This window comes from Nilaparvata lugens, chromosome 13 (genome assembly GCF_014356525.2).
Source record: "Nilaparvata lugens isolate BPH chromosome 13, ASM1435652v1, whole genome shotgun sequence".
NCBI lineage: Eukaryota > Metazoa > Arthropoda > Insecta > Hemiptera > Delphacidae > Nilaparvata > Nilaparvata lugens.
The window spans coordinates 3,276,605-3,298,056 of NC_052516.1; the positions used below are offsets into that span (position 1 = coordinate 3,276,605).

The window sequence follows — 21,452 nt, forward strand, 5'->3', positions numbered from 1 at the left end:
CACTTTAGACAGTAGTGGTGGAAAACATAATTTTCCTATCCCGTACGTGTATAAGCCAGTTCTCTCCTTAATTATAGTATAGATAATATTTTATCCTGCAATACTTCAAATGCCAACAATAAATTTTATTGCAAATTCAGTGAGTAAGAAATTTCAAATCGCAAAAGTTACCTCAGAAATCAACTGCAACATTTCAGTGAGAATGCTATCTCCATCTGTCAGTATTGGTTGAATGTAATGCATTAATGTCATCCAATGAGAAATTCTGACAGTTTACGGTGAAATCCACTGAGACATTTTAGACAGAATACTTTAAAACTGTCAGCATTGGTTAGATGGGTGGAATCGATGTCATCCAATGAGGAAATCTGACAGATTCAGGTGAAATCAACCGACAGGACACCGGATGAAATTTGTATGTCGACATTGATTATTGGGAAACTGCGGTTAAAGTTGGAATAAAACTAGTTTTCTGTTGGTTGGGTAACTAGTTTTCCTGTCACTCTCTCTCTCTTTTCCTCTCTCTTACATACATACACCAGGGCATCCACTTATGTGGTAGCCATGTGGTCAGACTGCACATACACGTGAATATGTGTGACAGGACTCGTTTAATCACATTATTTTCATTCTATTTCCGATAATAATGTTTAAGGTGGCAAACTGAGAGAGTAAAGCTCCGCACACACACATCGATTTTTGCCGTCATTATAAATTCTATTAGATTAAACACATGGTTTCAAACAGATTATGTTTGTCAAGTTCCATTTAATCTAATAGAATTCATAATGACGGCAAAATCTCGTACGAAAAAAATCGATGTGTAAGTGGCGATGAGCATCACTACCTTCGTAAACAAAGCCATAGTGCATTCTGGTGACGTCAGCACAGGTAGGGCTCCTACACCAATAAAAATCTGGTGTGGCGCACTCACACAACTTTCCTTGCCGTTATGAAAATTGATAAACTGACGCTAGTGTTCCCGCGCATCTCAAGACTACTATTCAAAGATTTGAGCCAGCTGGTGACAGGGCAATAACGCTGGAGACACACATGAGGTCTGCTATCTCTTCATAGTGAATGATTTAATAGAATCAACAATAATTTCCAATTGAATAATCACATTTTCTCGAATTTAAAGCCAATTTTCAAATTTAGGTGAAAATGTTACTGAACATTAATTGTAGAGATTTTCATGCTCAATCTACTCCACTTGATTTTTTTTGTTTCAATTGTATCTGAAGCCTGATAATTGGGAATCTATCTGCATTGATGGGGCGGAGCTCCTGAAATATGGGACTTGTGGCAGTTGATAGAGCTTATCGACTATTTTAGGTATGAATTTGATCAAAATCGTTGGAGTCGTTTTCGAGAAAATCACGAAAAACCGTGTTTTTGACAACATTTTCGCCATTTTAGCCGCCATCTTGAATTGCATTTGATCGAAAATGTTCATGTCGGATTCTTATAGTGTAAGGACCTTAAGTTCCAAATTTCAAGTCATTCCGTAATTGGGAGATGAGATATCGTGTTCACAGACGCACATACACTCATACACACACACACACCACACACCACACACACACACACACACCACACACACACACACACACACACACAACACACACACACACACACACACACACACACACCACACACACACACACACACACACACACACCACACACACACACACCACACACACAACATACACCAATACCCAAAAACCACTTTTTTGGACTCAGGGGACCTTGAAACGTATAGAAATTTAGAAATTGGGGAACCTTAATTTTTTTCGGAAAGCAAAACTCTCCTTACCTATGGTAATAGGGCAAGGAAAGTAAAAATTCGTTGATTTCAGATGATCTATATCAGCTACTGTTTTTATTGGTGTAAGAGACCTACCTGTGCTGACGATAACACAATGCACTACGGCTTTGTTTACGGAGGTAGTGTGAAGATCGATGCAACTAAACAGCTGTACAATGATAGAAACATTTCCACCCGGTTGCACAAAAGTCTGTTAACTTTCAATCATGATTAAATGTCATGACATGCCATCACAGAAACCGTCATCTCAGAATAACCTTCTCTGATTATTGGAACCCTACCACTGTTGATCTAAACTAAGGTGACCATATTTGTAATGACCTAGAAGTGGGACACATATATTATTATGATGCTAAGGGGTCCAAGAGCAGGTATAATTTACAAGGAACCAAATGAACAATTAGTTCAAGTCTTAAGTGTATGCAATATCCTTGTTGCTTTTATATAACTACTAGCCGTCAGGCTCGCTTCGCTCGCCCCTGGACCCCGACTGGATCGTCCAAGAATGAGATCAGCAGGCGAGCGAAGCGAGCCTGCATTTTTCATTTGAGCATTTTTATCATATGTTAGGGCGATCCAATCGGGGGTCCAGACTAAACGTCTGGCTAAACGGATATGGCGAGTGAAGCGAGCCTGACGGCTAGTAATATAATATTCCAGGAATAGCTCCGTTGAAGTAGCAGTGCCCAATCATTTTTCCGCGATAAATGCATTTCAATCTTCACTTGGTGCCAACCTAACAAAGTCAACTCAACTTAATGCCAACCTGACAGAATTATTAATTTAGTTACCTGTTAACAACTGTTAAGAGGTACTCTCTCTAGATTATAGTTCCATTTCAACATATGGTATGGACATTTTAAAATTATGATAGAATGAAAAAGACTAAGAAATTGTCAAAAAACCACTGATTTATTGAAAATTAGAAAGACCGGTTTCGGTTATTACACCATTGTCAATCTCTGATAAACTCACTCTCATTCTCAACTACACAAAAAGTTGATATATAATTTCATGATGTATGATATTGTGTTGTATCTGTTTTTATTTATAAGAAGATAGAGGTTGAACATATAAATTGATGCTCATTCTTGGAGGGAATTATCAGACTAGTGACTTTCCATAAACACTTTTTTGTCACAGTCATTCAATCTCAGCTGTTTTTCATTCATGAAATCTAGCCGGTAAACAGCTGTTTGCAGAAAAAAAAGATTCTTATTACGGCATACTCTACTGTAATGAAACCATATGTTTTCTTTACAGTCGAGTATGTTTCCTAGTTCCGAAATAGGAACAGCAAAACTGCTACAAATAATCACCTTCAGCACTCCAGGTGGAGAGGTTTTGTCAACTTCCACAAAATTCCTGATTTCGAATTTGTAAACTGGGTTATCTTCATAGAATGCATTAAGCACAAGCAGGTAAAGTTTTCTATTTCTCATTTATTCTTCTTTAGATTATTATGACAAAAGTAACGTACAACTTGGACGTGGATGTATTTTGCAGTGCTCGAATGAAATTCTAGTCTCGGCTAACGCCTCCACTAAAATAGTTATTTGTGCAACTAGTGCGCAAAGTGACAGTTTGCTGCACCGAAAGAAACGTTTACGCCCGAGCCGTAGGTGAGGGCGTAATGGTTTGTTGAGTGCAGCAGAGGATCTTTGCGCACGTATTTCACATTAAGTTTTTCCTACAGTTACCATTGAATATGAAAAGTGGGTAATTATGGGTAAAATTGCCTGAAATCCATCAAATGTTTTTCTGTGTAATTTTATTATTGATAAAAACCTTAATCCTAAAATCCTAAAGTCCTCGTTGTCCTTGGTTATAATATATAATGAATAATAATTAGCGCGTTGTGCTTGGTTGCACCTCTGCTCACTATAGCAGCCACAGCAGTCACTGTTACCAACTTCATTTTGATTTTGCTGCACTGTTGCTCCATATAACCTACTAAGTATTTTGCGTTGCCATGTTGCAAATCTGGAGTGCAGAAAAATTTTTCCCGCACTAGAGCGGAAAAGTGATTCTTTGCGTTCTGTAATCAGTGCAGCAATGGCCACTTTTCAACGTAACTGTAGGAAAACATTTATTCTCGCCTGCAAAAGGCCCCTTCCCGTCCTTGTGACGTAAGATACTATAGCGTAACGAAGGGCAGAGAATAGGAGAGAAAGGAGAGATCGAAAGTTAGTACAAGGAGTGAATGAATAAGGAGAAGAAGAATGAGGGTTAATAGACAGTGGAGAGTGGATTGATTGAGTACTTTATTTATGTAGATTACAATATATACACTGGCTTATACACTTATATACAATAGCTTACAATACAGCAAAATTATAGATGAATTTACAAAATATAAATTAAGAAGATAATTATTTAGCTGTATAAGATATGAAAAACAGCAATTTGAATAATTTTAGATAAAATGGATAATATTGTTATGCATCTACATAAATTGGCGGAGCTTTGGACATATCAATGTCCATTCTTCGGAAAGAATATTCGAAGTATCCTTCCCACTAACTCTCTACCAAAACGTTCATTTCATTAATTCAACTACGGATTTATTTAAAAAATAAAAATGAAAATAGAGAGAAAGTGGAGAGAGAGAGAGAAAAAGAAACAAAGAAGTAGGAAGAGAGGAGTAGAGAACGGTGAAACTGGAACAGAGAGATGGGAACAACTAAACATTAATAAAAGTGAATCTTATTGAATCTAATTGAAAAGCTCTCAGACAATCTAACCCAGAGATCGCATCACCTGATTTGAGACCAGTCTAGAGGTCAAACACTACTCAGTACTCTGAAAACCACATCTCATGAGCTCCTTATTACGTAATTATTAACATTGACTCTACTTTTAAAACCGGAAATGGAAATCCACCTCTGAATCGAAATCAGGAAGTTGAGTGTGACTCTGTTTTTTAGTCGATATGTTGATACATTATTAAAGTAATGTAGTCAGCCTCTCAGTGCTGGAGAGAAAAAATTGGACACGTGCTAGATTCAGTTTTAACTGTCAGGATTTGAAGTGGATAGTAACAATGCTACTGTATTTGACCAAAGCTGACTGATTTATGTCAGTCTAGTTGGGAGAGGAAATGAATGAAAATGAAGTTGACCTAGAAAGAGAGATCACGATGGAGTGAGAAGGAGAAGCTGAATAAAAAGGTGAGAAGGAGGAGGAGTAGGAGGAGAGTGGGAGGAGGAGGTGGAGGGTGGAGGAGGAAGATTTGGAGAAGACAATGAGGAGGAGGAGTGGGAGAAGGAGGAGAAAGAGCTGGAGGAGGAGGAGTAGGAGGAGGAGAAGAAGGATGAATATGAGAAGGAGAAAGAGGAGGAGTAGGTGGAGGAGAAAGAGGAGGAGAAGGAGTAGAAGGAGGAGGAAGGGATGGAGGAGAAGGATGGGGAGTAGCAGGAGGAGAAGGAGTAGGAGTTGAGGAGGAGAATGAGGAAGAGGAAGAGATGGAGATGGAGGATGAACAAGAGGTGAAGGAGAAGGAGTTGGAGGAGGACGAGACGGTGAAGAGAGGGAAAAGGAGAATACAGGTGAGAAAAGAAGAGGGATTGATTTCATTAGGGGTGAAATGAGATTAAGAACAGTTTGAAAAGGAGGAGATAGAAGACAAGGAATGAGAGAGTGAGAAGAAGAAGAAGTGTATATAGAAATCGAAAAAATGGAAAAAGGAGAACAGGCAGATAAGAGCGAGCGAATAGTGTATAAGAGAACTATGGAGAAATTGGAAGAAGAAGAGAACGAAGAGGAAGAGAAGAAGAAGAGAAGGAGGAAGAAGAAGATGAAGGAGAAGGGGAAGAAAGAGAAAGGAGAGAAGGAGTATGAGGATGTGGAGTTGGAGAAGATGTAAAGAAAGGGGAAAGGAGAAATAGAGGTTAGAAAAGGAGAGTTTTTGATTTGTTTAGAGGATCATGATAGTAGAAAGAGATTGAGAGGAGGAAAAAAGAAGGATGATATATAGGACAAGAAGGTGAAGAATAAGAAGAAGAAGAAGAAGAAGAAGAAGAAGATGAAGAAGAAGAAGAAGAAGAAGAAGAAGAAGAAGAAGAAGAAGGAAGGAGAAGAAGAAGAGGTGTAGAATAGAGAATAAGATGGATGTCAAGGTTAAAGCGGAGAGTTGAATGTTAACCGAAGCAAGGCTGAAAAGCAGATTACATTTCAAATCGGAAATAAACAACAGATTTTTAGAAAAAGTAGTCTTTCGAAAAAAAACAACACTGAAAACAATTCTAGATTGTTATTGTTTTATTACTGGTGTGAGAAATCTATATTAGTAACGTGCAGTTGGGCGTGCACTTGGATGGGTGACCGTTTGTTGTCACTAGCTGTTTTTTTATATTCTTCAGATTAATTCTCCACAATTTCCTTGATTATCTGTATCAAAATGGCGTCTGAAACTTTTAAAACTGCGCAGCTCATGTTCAAATTTTCAACATTTGTGAGAAAACTATAAAATATTCAACTTCAACTATTATAGTGAGGTCCACGTTATAATGGCAGTATTTGATCAACATTGGTGTTGCTATCCTTGTCTATTACTCGACAAAGTTAGCGCTATCCTCTTCTAGCTCCGCAACGCTGTCACAACGCTTCTTACCAATTTAGAAATCTAATAAACAAAATATTTACTCTCGATTATGACACGTTATTATTTAACAAGCTGATTCCATAGAAGGCAGTGACATGGCAGAGAATCGACATCACTGTTCTCATATCTTTCTACACTGCTATTATAACGAGGACCTCACTCTATTATAATAATGTTTACTTTAATAAAGGAAAGAACTGGCTTATACACGTATGAGATTGATTGATTGATTGAGTACTTTATTTATGTAGATTACAATATATACTGTCTTATGCACTTATATACAATAGCTTACAATACAACAAAATTATAGATGAATTTACATGATATAGAATAAGAAAATAATTATTGAACTGTATATGATATGAAAAAGCAATTTGTAATATAATAACTATAGATGATAATTATATTGTTATGCATCTACATAAATTGGCGGAGCTTTGGACATATCAATGTCCATTCTTCGGAAAGAATATTAAAAATATCCTCCCCACTAACTCTCTACCAAAATTATTGATAGAGATAGAGATAGGAAATTATTGAATGAGACACATCATCACGTCTCAACTACTCAACTGATTAACTTGAAATTCTGCATATAGATTCTCAATTCACCAAGGATTGTTATAGGCCTATTTCAAATTCTCCAAGATTTAAATACATCAAGCTTTCAGTTTGCCAAGTTTTTTATTAGATCCTTGCGGAGCACTGGTTACCGGCTAGTATAAATTAAAGGAAGATATTTACTAATAATTATGCCAATTCCTAACCCTTTCGGTCACGCTTTTTTATCTGTCAGAAAAAAAATTTAATGCACATTACGTCCAAATATACATATTTTTTGACATAAGTTACAAGTTGATAGCATTCCTGGTTACCGAGATAGGGATCGTCCAATATATTTGAGACCCATGACACAACGGTAATACAATTAAATCCATATTTTTGAGATAGTAATCTTGCTATTCCCTTATCATGCTCACACAACTAAAAAAATCATTCTAATACTGAAAAAGTGTTAAACTGTATCCACAAAATAATAATACAAAAATATTCTTATGATTAGAAATATAGGCAATTCTTATGATTATATGTTCTGACATGGTGTCATAAAAGCGCAGTTTATATTCAAATTTTCAAAGGTATCAAATATTTAAACTGTAATGTAGGCCTAGTTATTAGCTTCAACTACTATAAATGATTATCTGGTAAGTTTTAACCTCCAATAAACAAGTTAATCAAGATTTGCAATTGAAAATCGCCCGTAATTTTACTACATTTCAGAAGATTGATCATTGATTCAGTATGCAGGTTGCAATTTACAATGAGTTTAGCAAACTGGTGTTAGCAAGTTCCAATATACGCCTTGCACAAATGTACAGGTAATACCGGTACAAGCATAATACCGGTAATATGACTGCATCATCAAAACATATTATATAGTGTTGTTTTCTACTGAACTTATGAACGTCATTTTGTAATACTGAATTTGAAACATCTTTTAAACATTTCGAGTTACTACGCAATTTATATATGCGGTCATTTTAGGCTAACCGTCCACTGGAACCGTGTTCAACCGATCCGTTCGGCCGTTGGATCGGACGAATCTGCCGGCCGTTCGGCCGAATCACAGAATTACAAGAGTTTAGAAAGTTACAAGAGTGTTTTAAATTACAAGAGTTTACAGAATTATAGGAGTTTTCTCTGGCCGAATACGGTTGTCCATTGGAACCATTTTCGTCAGTCTAGTTCAGTAGTTTGGCTGGTTGCCAATAATTATTGAATTAACTACTAAAATTTAGCCACCAGAATTTCTTATAAACGATGATTGTATTGAGTTTTTCAAAATTGAATAAACAAATATCCACTTAATATTAGTTATTAATTACAATAATCTTACCTTCAGATCCTATTTATCCAGCAATCTTTGTCCACAGATTCCTTTGAACATCACGACGATGATATCTTTTGTCTCGCATATCCCACAATGGAACATGCTCTTGAACCAAACTTATCAACTTTTCATTGTCCATAGTTACAACTTTATAAAACAGAACAACTTCAAAAAACAAAAACAAACAAGACTGTGGAACAATTTTAGGTTAGGAACACTTTGTTGTCTCAGCTCGCCTAGTTAGTTCGAATCGAAGAATTGATCGGCCGGAGACGGCAGTGCACGGCCGTATGAACCTGTTGCAATAGACGAGCATCTATAACTTTCTTCGTTGGGGGATCGTTCGGACGCGTTTGGTAGTTTTCTGCCGATGCTAGCTCGGACGAAATCGGTTCCAGTGGACGGCCCACCTTAGTCTCTATGGATATAGTTATTTGTGCAACTAGTGTGCAAAGTGACAGTTTGCTGCACCGAAAGAAACGTTTACGGAATGGTTTCTTGAGTGCAGCAGAGGAACTTTGCGCACGTATTTCACATTAAGTTTTTCCTACAGTTACCATTGAATATGAAAAGTGGGTAATTATGGGTAAAATTGCCTGAAATCCATCAAATAACTTAGTAGTGTTTGAATGGCGGGGGGCAGCTGTGTGGTGTGTGCTGTGGTGGCACTGTGCTGTTGCTGTCCTCGTTATAATATATAATAGTAATAATTAGCGCGTTGTGCTTGGTTGCACCTCTGCTCACTATAGCAGCCACAGCAGTCACTGTTACCAACTTCATTTTGATTTTGCTGCACTGGTGCTCCATATAACCTACTAAGTATTTTGCGTTGCCATGTTGCAAATCTGGAGTGCAGAAAAATTTTTCCCGCACTAGAGCGGAAAAGTGATTCTTTGCGTTCTGTAATCAGTGCAGCAATGGCCACTTTTCAACGTAACTGTAGGAAAAAATATATGCAATAGTCACATGTACAGTATGCAACAGTACAAGCGAGAGCTTGATCTAAAATGTGAACGAATTGAATAGTTGAAATCGGATTTCAAATATTCATGATGTGTGATACATTATGAGGTTAGATTAAGGTGACCATCCGTCCCGCTTTTCAGGTTAGTGTCCCGCCATCACCTGATTTACTCAGGGGACGCTATTATGTCCCGCTTTGGAAGGATTAATAATGAAACGTCCCGCTTTAAATATCATTTAATATTATAATTATGCTGAAATAGAATGTTCTTGACTGACTCTTTCACAATCTATATCTATAGAAAACTTATAAAAGCGAAATGGCACTCACTGACTCACTCGCAGAACTAAAAATCTACCGGACCAAAAACTTTCAAATTTGGTAGGTATGTTCAGTTGGCCCTTTAGAGGCGCACTAAGAAATCTTTTGGCAATATTTTAACTCTAAGGGTGGTTTTTAAGGGTTTAAAGTTCGTCTTTTAGCATGTATATTCTTCTTATTCTCTTAATATTATATCAACTCATTCCTTTGTATACTGTTATTGTATAATATTATATTGAATGATAATTTGAACATGATTTTGAGTCAATTCATGTACTTTCTCCACTGATTTTATTTCCAGTGATTTCATTTTTCATGGAATAGTGGCTGATAATCCAGTTTATTGGACATTACCTCAGATATAATTGAACTAGTTTAGCTAACCCTTATTTCTGACTTCAGGCTGGAGTTGTTATCGTTCGTGAGTTTGTTTGTTTGACGATAACTCTCGATTGTTTTTATTCAACTTGAATTTTCAACATAATATTCTTTACACAATATACAGATAGAGTCGTCGAAATTGACTCACTCTAGTGCCTTATTTCAGGATATAACAGGTGAACATTAGAATAGCATAAGAAGAAAAATGTTATGTAGTACCCAACTCATAATTATTACAAATGACAAATCAGCTTTCAGCTGGTTTATTTATTCCATTTAATAATGTATGCAATCTCAATGCAACTTGAAAATTTTTTACTTTCCTTGCCCTATTACCATAGGTAAGAAAAGTATTGCTTTCCGAAAAAAATTAAGGTACCCCAATTTCTAAATTTCTATACGTTTCAAGGTCCCCTGAGTCCAAAAAAGTGGTTTTAGGGTATTGGTCTGTATGTGTGTGTGTGTGTGTGTGTGTGTGTGTGTGTGTGTGTGGTGTGTGTGTGTGTGTGTGTGTGTGTGTGTGTGTATGAGTGTATGTGCGTCTGTGTACACGATATCTACTCTCCCAATCAACGGAATGACTTGAAAATTGGAACTTGAGGTCCTTCCCCTATAAGGATCCGACACGAACAATTTCGATTAAATGCGATTTAAGATGGCGGCTTAAATGGCGAAAATGTTGTCAAAAACAAGGTTTTTCGCGATTTTCTCAAAAACGGCTCCAACAATTTCAATCAAATTTATACCCAAAATAGTCATTGATAAGCTCTATCAACTGCCACAAGTCCCATATCTGTAAAAATTTCAGGAGCTCCGCCCCATCAATGCAGATAGATTCCCAATTATCAGGCTCCAGATACAATTGAAACGAAAAAAATCAAGTGGAGTAGATTGAGCATGAAAATCTCTACAATTAATGTTCAGTAACATTTTCACCTAAAATTGAAAATAAGCTTTAAATTCGAGAAAATGTGATTATTCAATTGCAAATTATTGTTGATTCTATTAAATCATTCGCTATGAAGAGATAGCAGACCTCGTATGTCTCCAGTGTTATCGCCCTGTCACCAGCTGGATCTTAGAAAAGTAGACTTGAGATGCGCGGGAACACTAGCGTCAGGTGATCAATTTTCATAACGGCAAGGAAAGTTGTGTGAGTGCGCCACACCAGATTTTTTATGACTATCCACTGCTTTCAATAGAACAGCTGACATTATACCACCGGCATTTTGAGCGAGTTCTCCAGAGCGGGGAGCTTACAAGTATCAGGATGTCTCTCCTACTAAGGAAATCAGGATACCTCATGTCAAGTCCTCACTTTTCCACCAAGGTCACAGACATTATGGTTGTAACTCAAGTTCATAATTCATGTCATGTCTAACAGATTAATCTGATGACTTCTGAATTGAGGTGGAATAGAAGTGACCGCAACTTATAAACATGAGGAAGTACCTAGTGCTTTATTGTCCTGTAATATAGAATAACTATATAACATGTGAGTATTATTATAATACAGTGACTCTTTAAACGTAAAACATTAAACACAGTGGTCACCCACGATAGTAATCTTCACTAGGAACTTGACCTAGATTTGTGGTCTATGACATCCTACACAATGTTTCTCTTAACTTCTTATTGTAGTTTTACTTTGTAATATTCACAGTATAATACATGAGATATCCTCCTCAAACTTTGGGGTATGATCACATTGGATGCGTGTATGTGTGCAAGTGCACTTCAGATCATGTATGAGAAACAAAATTTGCTAATCTATATAATAAGAGAGAGTAGGGTTGTGTTTGTTCGTGTGTTCGTTTGTTCGCATCAAAACATGTCAACTTGTGGATTGCATACCGGAAAAACGGGAATGATTTAGATCTCCAAATTTTGAACATAGATTCTAAAAATATCAATCTCGTGCACCTGGAAGCCCAAATTTGATTTTTTTTTTCTGGATTTTTCAGAATTAGTGTTCAAACTTCATTAATCTATACTTATAGAATTCTTATTTATGGAGAACTCCTGGATGGATTGCAACATAACTTGGAATATAGCTTCCTTAAACGTCCTAGGTGCTCACTAAGAAATCTTTTGGCGATATTTCAATAATAAGGGTGGTTTTCAAGGGTTTAAAGTTCGTCTTTTAGCATGTATATTCTTGTTATTCTCTTAATTATAATTGAAAAAAGGCCATACCATATGTTAATACAGAACTATAATCTAGAGAGAGTACCTCTTCGAAACAGTTGTTAACTGGTAACTGAATTAATAATTTTTTCAGGTTGGCATTAAGTTGAGTTGACTTTGTTAGGTTGGCACCAAGTTGAAGATTAAAATGCATTTATCGCGGAAAAATTGATTGGGCACTGCTACTTCAATCAGAGCTATTCCTGGGAATATTATATTACTAGCCGTCAGGCTCGCTTCGCTCGCCATATCCGTTTAGCCAGACGTTTAGTCTGGACCCCCGACTGGATCGTTATAACATATGATAAAAATGCTCAAATGAAAAATGCAGGCGAGCGAAGCGAGCCTGCTGATCTCACTCTTGGACGATCCATTCGGGGGTCCAGGGGGCGGAGCCCCCTTGCTGGAAGGATATGGCGAGCGAAGCGAGCCTGACGGCTAGTAATGAAATAAAAATCTGGTGTGGTGCACTCACACAACTTTCGTTACGAAAATTGATGACCTGACGCTAGTGTACTCGCGCATCTCGAATCTACTATTCAAAGATATGAGACAGCTGGTGATAGGTCAATAACGCTGGAGACACACGAGGTCTGCTATCTCTTCGTAGTAAATGATTTAATAGAACCAACAGTTGCCAACAGTTTGCAATTTAATAATCACATTTTCTCGAATTTCAAGCTTATTTTTAATTTTAGGTAAAAATGTTACTGAACATTAATTGTAGAGATTTTCATGCTCAATCGTTTCCACTTGAATTTTTTTTGTTTATATTGTTATCTGAAGCCTGATGATTGGGAATCTGAAATCAAACTTTACGTAGATGGGGCAAAGCTCCTGAAATTTTTACAGATATGGGACTTGTGGCAGTTGATAGAGCTTATCAATGACTATTTCAGGTATGAATTTGATCAAAATCGTTGGAGCCGTTTTCGAGAAAATTGCAAAAAACCCTGTTTTTGACAAAAATTTCTCCATTTTAGCCGCCATCTTGGATTGCATTTGATCGAAATTGTTCGTGTCGGATCCTTATAGTGTAAGGATCTTACGTTTCAAATTCATTCCGTTAACTGGGAGATGAAATATCGTGTACACAGACGTACATACATACACACACACACACACACACACACACACACACACCACACACACACACACACACCACACACACACACACACACACAACACACACACACACACACACACACACACCAAAAAATCATGTTTTTGGACTCAGGGGACCTTGAAACGTATAGAAAACTTGAAATTAGGGTACCTTAATTTTTTTGAAAAGCAATACTTTCCTTACCTATGGTAATAGGGCAAGGAAAGTAAAAATAAGGTAAAATAAATTGGGAGATGAGATATCGTGTACACAGACGCACATACACTCATACACACCACACACACACACACACACACACACAACACACACACACACACACACACACACACACACACACACACACACACACACCACACCACACACACACACACCACACACACACACCACACACACACACACACCACACACACCACACAACACACACACACATACAGACGAATACCCAAAAATCACTTTTTCGGACTCAGGGGACCTTGAAACGTATAGAGATTTAGAAATTGGGGTACCTTAATTTTTTCGGAAACCAATACTCTCCTTACCTATGGTAATAGGGCAAGGAAAGTAAAAACACACATATGTTGTCAAATTCTACACAGTGACCCAGTCGAATTTTCAAAATCTGGAAAGTGCCATAGAAACACGTTGTATTTATGTATTTTATGTATTTATTTACAATGCAAATGACACTAATGTAATAACATTGAAAGATGCAATAATAAGGTATTCCTTGTGCTATTTTTCTTCCAAATTTATAAGTGACAAAGTCCAAGATAAGGTTGAAATTTCACGTGTACAATTTTTATAAAATTTTAGTCCAAAATAAACATTAAAACTGTGTTTGTGACTTGCATGCAGCTGCTCACACTGAACGCAACCAGCAAGTGTTACTATTGCTTTTTTCAGATATTTTTCCTCATCTGCATGCTTAGTCATACAGGACCGCGCTTGCAAATGTAGGAAAATAGAAGTATTATTCCGAAAATGAAAGGACAAGTGATCAAAAACCAGAAACATACACTAAATTACCTGACTACATCTACAACTACTACTACATTAATTTGCGATGTCCTTTCCGGATCTACTTAGGAGAAGAGAAGGAGGATCTGGATAATGAGGAGGAGGAGGAGTAGGTTCAAGGTGGGTTCCACAGCAGCTTCAGTTAAAACAGGTTGGGTCAGGTTTGGGTGAGCTTATAACCTAATTGGGTTCAGATTTTAATGACAAATTTCCTCCCGCATTTTCCTTGAACAGGTACCAGTTTTCGAAACTGAGTGGAAGTTGAGGAAGAAGAAGAAGAAGTGGTAGGAGCAGTAGTAGAGAAAGAAGAAGAAGAACAAGAAGAAGTACAAGAAGAAGAACAAGAAGAAGAACAAGAAGAAGAAGAAGAATTGGAAGAGGAATTAGAAGCAAAAAAGGATACTTGGAGAAGAATAAAAGAGGCTGGGAAGAAAGAACAAGAAGAAGAAGACTGATTGATTGATTGAGTACTTTATTTATGTAGATTACAATATATACTGGCTTATACACTTATATACAATAGCTTACAATACAGCAAAATTATAGATGAATTTACATAATATAGACTAAGAAAATAATTATTGAACTGTATATGATATGAAAAAGCAATTTGTAATATAATAACTATAGATAATAATCATATTGTTATGCATCTACATAAATTGGCGGAGCTTTGGACATATCAATGTCCATTCTTCGGAAAGAATATTAAAAATATCCTCCCACTAACTCTCTACCAAATAGAGGAAGAGAAGATGAGGGAGAGAAGGATGAGAAGTAGAAAAAGGAGAAGGCGACAGAAGAGAGTTTGAAGGAAAAAAACAAGGAGACACAGCACAGACAGCAGGAGAAAAGTGATTGAAGAAGAAAAGGAAGAAGGAGGAGGAAATTACGAAGAATGCTAAAAAAGACGCAGAAAAAGAAGAGACAGTAGAGTAAGGGAGAAAGAAAGATACTTGGGAAAGAGTAGGGGAGAAGGGAAGAAATCAGAACAGACTGGAAAAGAGACAGAACAAAAAATCCAGATGAATTACAGAAAGATACAGAGACAGTAGAAAAAGATTGACAGAATGCGGGATGAGAGAGAGATTGATTGATTGATTGATTATATGTCTTTGTTCCTCTCTGGCACACAACCCTTTAGAGATAGAGAATAGAGATAGAGAATAGAATAGAATAGAATAGAATAGAATGACTGCCTTTATTTTATACCTGGGAGGGTGAAGTTAGGGCGCAGTCGGCCCTCTCTTACACTTAACCCTATGAGAGAGAGAGAGAGAGAGAGTGAGAGAGAATATAAAATGAGGAGAACACTGAGAAGAACAACAAGAAAATACAGCCAGTAGGAGAAGAAGGAGACAGCACTCAAAGATTACGATATGAGGAGTTGGAGAAGAATGAGAAGAGGAAGGAGGAGAAAAGGACCGAAATAAAAAAGGAAGCAGAACAAGAAGAAGAAGAGAAGGAGAAAATGGATGAGAAGACTCGTGATGATGAGAAGAAAAGGAAGAAGAAGACGAAAATGCAGTAAATTCTTGAAATCCTTAGAGAGTGTTCCGGTGTCTTCTGATATTTTAACACGCATGGTCAACTAGGATTCTAAATAATTGATCACCTCTATAATGTTATAAACAATTTTTAAACTGAAACCTCAAAAGGAAAAAAACAGAATAAAGGTTGGTGGTTGATCCTTAACCACCTTACAAATAAAACGGAAAACTTATTGAAAAGCAACCAGATGGAATTTGATCAACTCTGTTTCAAAGTTCAACGATTTTTCAATCCTTTTCAAAAAAATCTACGACATATCAAAATCATTGACATATGACATAGATCTATTTTATTCCGTAGTTCAACAATTTTCCAATCCTTTACAAAAATCTAAACTAAACCCTCACCAATCATTATGACACCTATAAAATTGATCTATTTTATTTTAAAGTTGGATGGTTTCCTCAACTTCTTACAAAAAAATCTTCGAAAAATGAAACTTCCATCAATCATTGACATATGACCGTCAAAATTTAAAATTCTTAGTTTTCGTTGTTTTTTGGTGAAAATGGACTAAATTTTAGGAAAGTGAAACCATAACCCTATTTCGGACATTTAAAATGTTATCTAAATTTAGGAGAGAAATAGTACAAGGAGTATCCTTAGTTTTTCTCTCCCAATCAGTGCTACTTTGTAAAAATTATAAATAAATAAAAATGACATTGGTCAATTTCATTTCGAAGTTCAACGATTTTTCAACTTCTTTCAAAAAAAATCTACGAGAAACGCAACCCTCCACCAATCTCATTATGACACCTATGACATACACGCGGCTGCCTGCGACCGCGCGTGCGTGTGTGCCTCTTAGTTAAGATAGGAGTTGTTAGTTAAGATAGGAGGAGTTAACCTTGGCAAGAATTTCAGAATACCTGATTCTAAAACAAGTTACATTGGAGCTGCTAATGCGTCATCAAATTCATTGCTTGCTCCTTGCCAGTTCTCCTCCAGTCTCAGTGAGTGTAGCTCTGCAGTAGTGTCATGTACTGTGTCTAGTCTCGATGTACTCTCTTTAACCGTGCCCCGTTTTTGTGTGTTTTAGTTCGTGAACCCTCCGCTGCCGCGCTGCTGTGCTGGGGAATTTGGGATTAAGTCTGCCGTTGGACTGATTACGGTGAGTGAGAAAATTGCAATAATTTTTAGTGGAAAATTGGTTAAGTTGATAGGGGGAGGATTTAGTGGGAAGATTTGGGGTGGAATGAGCGAAACCACAAGGATGAAAAGTTCACTTCAAAATTGATAAAGTTTATTCATGAAAAATAGGATATAATACCCTTTTTGAAATTAATAAAATAATAGATAATACAAACAACTAGTTTCAGTGATCCACACCATCTTCAGGCTAGCCAAAAAAAAGGGTATTATAATTCTATTTTATGAATACCTATAAGTAGCCCTGAATTCATACATTTTAAGATGATAAAGATTAATATTGTTTCTGAAACTTATCAATTCATGTTGAAATAAAAATAGGTAGGAAAATTTGAGGAGATTTTTCGAAAGTAGGATAGGCCTATCACGAAAATTGAATCACTTTAGAAAAGTTTTGTAAACCATTACAGAAATATATTTGGAGGACAGGAATTTCTCAATAATTAATGTATAACATTGATAGAACTTGATGGAATAAGGGAAATAAGTGTTAGATTTCCTGTGTCTGTCGGTTATCATGCAAATATAAATAATTACACAATCAATTAGATTATTTAGATTTAGATTCACAATCGAATAGATTATTATTTGTAAACCATTGCAGAAATATATTTTGAGGACAGGATTTTCCCAATAATTAATGTATAACATTGATAGAACTTGATGAAATAAGGTAAATATGTGTTAGATTTCCTGTGTTTGTCGGTTATCATGCAAATATAAATAATTACACAATCAAATAGATTATCTAGATTCAAATAATAGAGAAGTACGATAACACAAAAAAATGACCTTAATTTGAAGTTGTAAAGGTGATTTATTTAATTTATTGTAGGGTAAACAGTATTTAAATTTGTGAGCTTTTCTAATAGAGAAGAACGCAAGAGATCAGAATAGAATAGGGTCATTGTATCCCACACCTGTATGATAACGACCAATCTATCGTATTAATATTTTGAGAACTGTGTGAAGCATGAAGAAATATTCAGACATTTGACCCCCAATTGAGATTTAACATGTATGTGATGGATTTCAATTGAGAAAAAGGGTAGATTTGTGTTTCCAATTTGTCATCAACTATTATAACACAATATAAGTTGGATTTAAGCTAGTGTCATTGTGTAAGAAATATTGCTTAGTAAGTAAGTGCTTCAAAATTGGAATTCAAATCATTTGTATCGGATCATCGGATGAAATAATTGACAAATGAAGAGTATCTTCGACCTAGAACCATAAGGATAAAAACGACAATAGTTATTTGTGCAACTAGTGCGCAAAGTGACAGTTTGCTGCACCGAAAGAAATGTTTACTTTACCGGAATGGTTTCTTAAGTGCAGCAGAGGAACTTTGCGCACGTATTTCACATTAAGTTTTTCCTACAGTTACCATTGAATATGAAAAGTGGGTAATTATGGGTAAAATTGCCTGAAATGCATCAAATGTTTTTCTGTGTAATTTTATTATTGATAAAGCCTTAATCCTAAAATCCTAAAGTCCTCGTTGTCCTTGGTTATAATAATATAATGAATAATAATTTTCGCCACACTGCACAGAAAGCAGCTGTTTTCCAGTCCTACGTAGATCTGAAAGACCTTGTTTGCAGACGACGTCAGAAAGGGTTTCTTTTCCGGTCTAGGCCAGAAAGTTGTCTCTTTCCAGCCGCTTATGGCTGTTAACAACGCGCTAATTATTATAATAAGTCATCCGCTAGATCGGGCGAGTGTCCACTTTCATAATAAGCTGAAGTCGCCATGATTTTAGTTCCAGTTTCGAATCAAACTAATTCGCTTCGCAACCAGTTTTATTCAATTATTTATTGTTGATTAGTGCATTCCGAATTTTCAAAAATACTTGAAGATGACTGTGGTATTCCAAGTGAAATTTTAAAAGAATCTGAAATCCTGACTGCAAATCTTCTACCACTAAAATCAAGAGATAGGTACGATAGCTTAACGAGTATTCTTTATTTTGTATTCTTTATTTATTTTGTCAGCAATACCTGTAGTGTGGCGAAAAATATCGTTCGCACCACGGCAAAAATGTTTTTCCAGCTCTCAATCTTTTCTAGTCCTCGGCCTACGGCCTCGGACTTGAAAACCGATTTCGAGCTGGAAAAATCTCATTTTCTGCTCTAGGTGCGAAATATACTATAGCGCGTTGTGCTTGGTTGCACCTCTGCTCACTATAGCAGCCACAGCAGTCACTGTTACCAACTTCATTTTGATTTTGCTGCACTGTTGCTCCATATAACCTACTAAGTATTTTGCGTTGCCATGTTGCAAATCTGGAGTGCAGAAAAATTTTTCCCGCACTAGAGCGGAAAAGTGATTCTTTGCGTTCTGTAATCAGTGCAGCAATCACCACTTTTCAACGTAACTGTAGGAAAAGTATTATGTTTTCTTTGCTAGAAGTTAGAAAATATTCTAGGACATAAAGTACCGCGTTTTCCTTGTGATTCTCTCATAATTTATTAGTTTCTTTGTATATTAAAAGGAAAAACTGATAAGAGTTTCTTCAATGTCGAAGAATATTATTTTAGTAGTCACTTAAGTGGACTCACTAGAAACTATCAGTATTCCTTATAAACAGCATAACTGCTTTCCATTAAACAAATCCTAAGAGATTAAAGCTAACCTCACTGTTATCAAAATAGCTTCATCTATGACATACTCTGACAATAAACCATAGATATTTATGTTACATAGATAATTCATATCATCATACATTGTCATCAAATTTATATCCTCATTCTCCAGTCTCTACTACCTTGTTAACGCTTCAAATGAGCCTATAATACAAGAAGTACATTAATAAAACCATAACTCTAGCTAAGTAAGTAGCTAAATGAAGTTATTAAGTAGCTACCAGCTAAGCTGAGTGTAGAAGTAAGTCATTATAAGTCAGTAATCTCTACGATGACAGCTAGATTAATCGTTTTATCGGGTAGAGTTATAGTCCACTTATAAGCTACAGTATACTTCAAAATGAATAGGTATATAGTGCGCTAAAATCTACTGGTTTAATACATGATAGAACAAAGAAACATAGGTATGCTGTGGAAGTTACAATATACTTCGATATAAATAGGTATATCATCCAAAATAGTATTCTAGTTTGATACAAGATGGAACAATGAAACATAGATATACTGTGGAAGTAGCAATATACTTCGATATAAATAGGTATATCGTCCAAAATAGTATACTAGTTTGATACAAGATGGAACAATGAAACATAGATATACTGTGAAAGTTACAATATACTTTGATATGAATAGGTATGACCTCACAATACAATATCTTGCCTTGTGATTATATAGTGTAGGCCTTCTATAACTATGCATTGCCAGAGTTAACTCATCTTTAGTGAGGTCCACGTTATAATGGCAGTGTTTGATATTGCTATCCTTGTCTTTCATTCAACAAAGCTGATAGCGCTATCTCTTTCTCGCTTTGCTCTGTTGCCAGATCTTCGTTTAACAATGTAGAATTTATAACTGATTAACAAAATATTCAATCTTAATTATGTGAATTCATTATAAAATTATTGAAAAGTTTAATTTATTGCTTGATAAAATAAAATGTATTATTTTAAACGAGGATGAACAGTTAATATTACATCAATAAACCTGTATCACCTACTGTCTATAGAAGGCATTGACAAGACAGAGGATCGGCGATGTTGTTCTCCTATCTCTCTCCACTGCCATTATAACGTGGACTTCACTATAGTTTGAAAATAAGTATAGTGGTGAAGTCTCGAAAATGAATAATTTTCAAGATTGACTGTCATTATTGGATGAATGGGAAGTATTAATGCTATTTCATAAGAAATCCTGACATTTTAAAGTGAAATAAATCTTAGAGGAGGAGCCTGAGTGATAAATATAATGATAGAAGATATTGAAAGATCGTAGACGGTCTGTGTGTTAACCTTCATTAGAAAGTGAGAGTTTTAAAATCGAAGTCGTAATTTGTCTATAAATAGCCAGACGACCACTTAGGTAATATCCAATTTTAACTGTCAGAATAAGTTAAAATGGGAAGCATATATATCGTTACTGAGAGTTTAAAGTAAATCTCACTAGAGTTCAGATTAAAACTGATCACCAAAGTGAAAACTCATTCCAGAATATTGATAAACTAATGTCAGTTTTATTTTGGTACAATTATGTGTATGGATTGGATTGTATTAGGAAATTTAGCTCGAGGGGAATGACTTTTGTTATGTAGTGTATTGTGAGGTCCACGTTATAATGGCAGTGAGGAAAGATGGGAGGACAGCGTTGTCGATTCTCCGCCTTGCCACTGCCTTCAAACTCTGAATATCAACTCTTCAAACTAAGTCATATTCAAACTGAAACACTTGAATGAAAACCTCCGATACTGATGGAAATAATGAATTAAATTGTTTAAAATAAAATAATAA

General features: G+C 36.0%; 1 protein-coding gene across 1 annotated transcript in view; it reads left to right on the plus strand.

The window, feature by feature from the left end:
* Window positions 1-21,452, plus strand: part of LOC111058755 (elongation of very long chain fatty acids protein AAEL008004-like) — an 82,950-nt gene that overhangs the window by 16,853 nt on the left and 44,645 nt on the right. The window contains exon 2 of the mRNA XM_039439585.1: window positions 16,914-16,985. The gene's annotated coding sequence lies outside the window, so the exon portion shown is untranslated. The remainder of the gene's footprint in view (window positions 1-16,913; window positions 16,986-21,452) is intronic.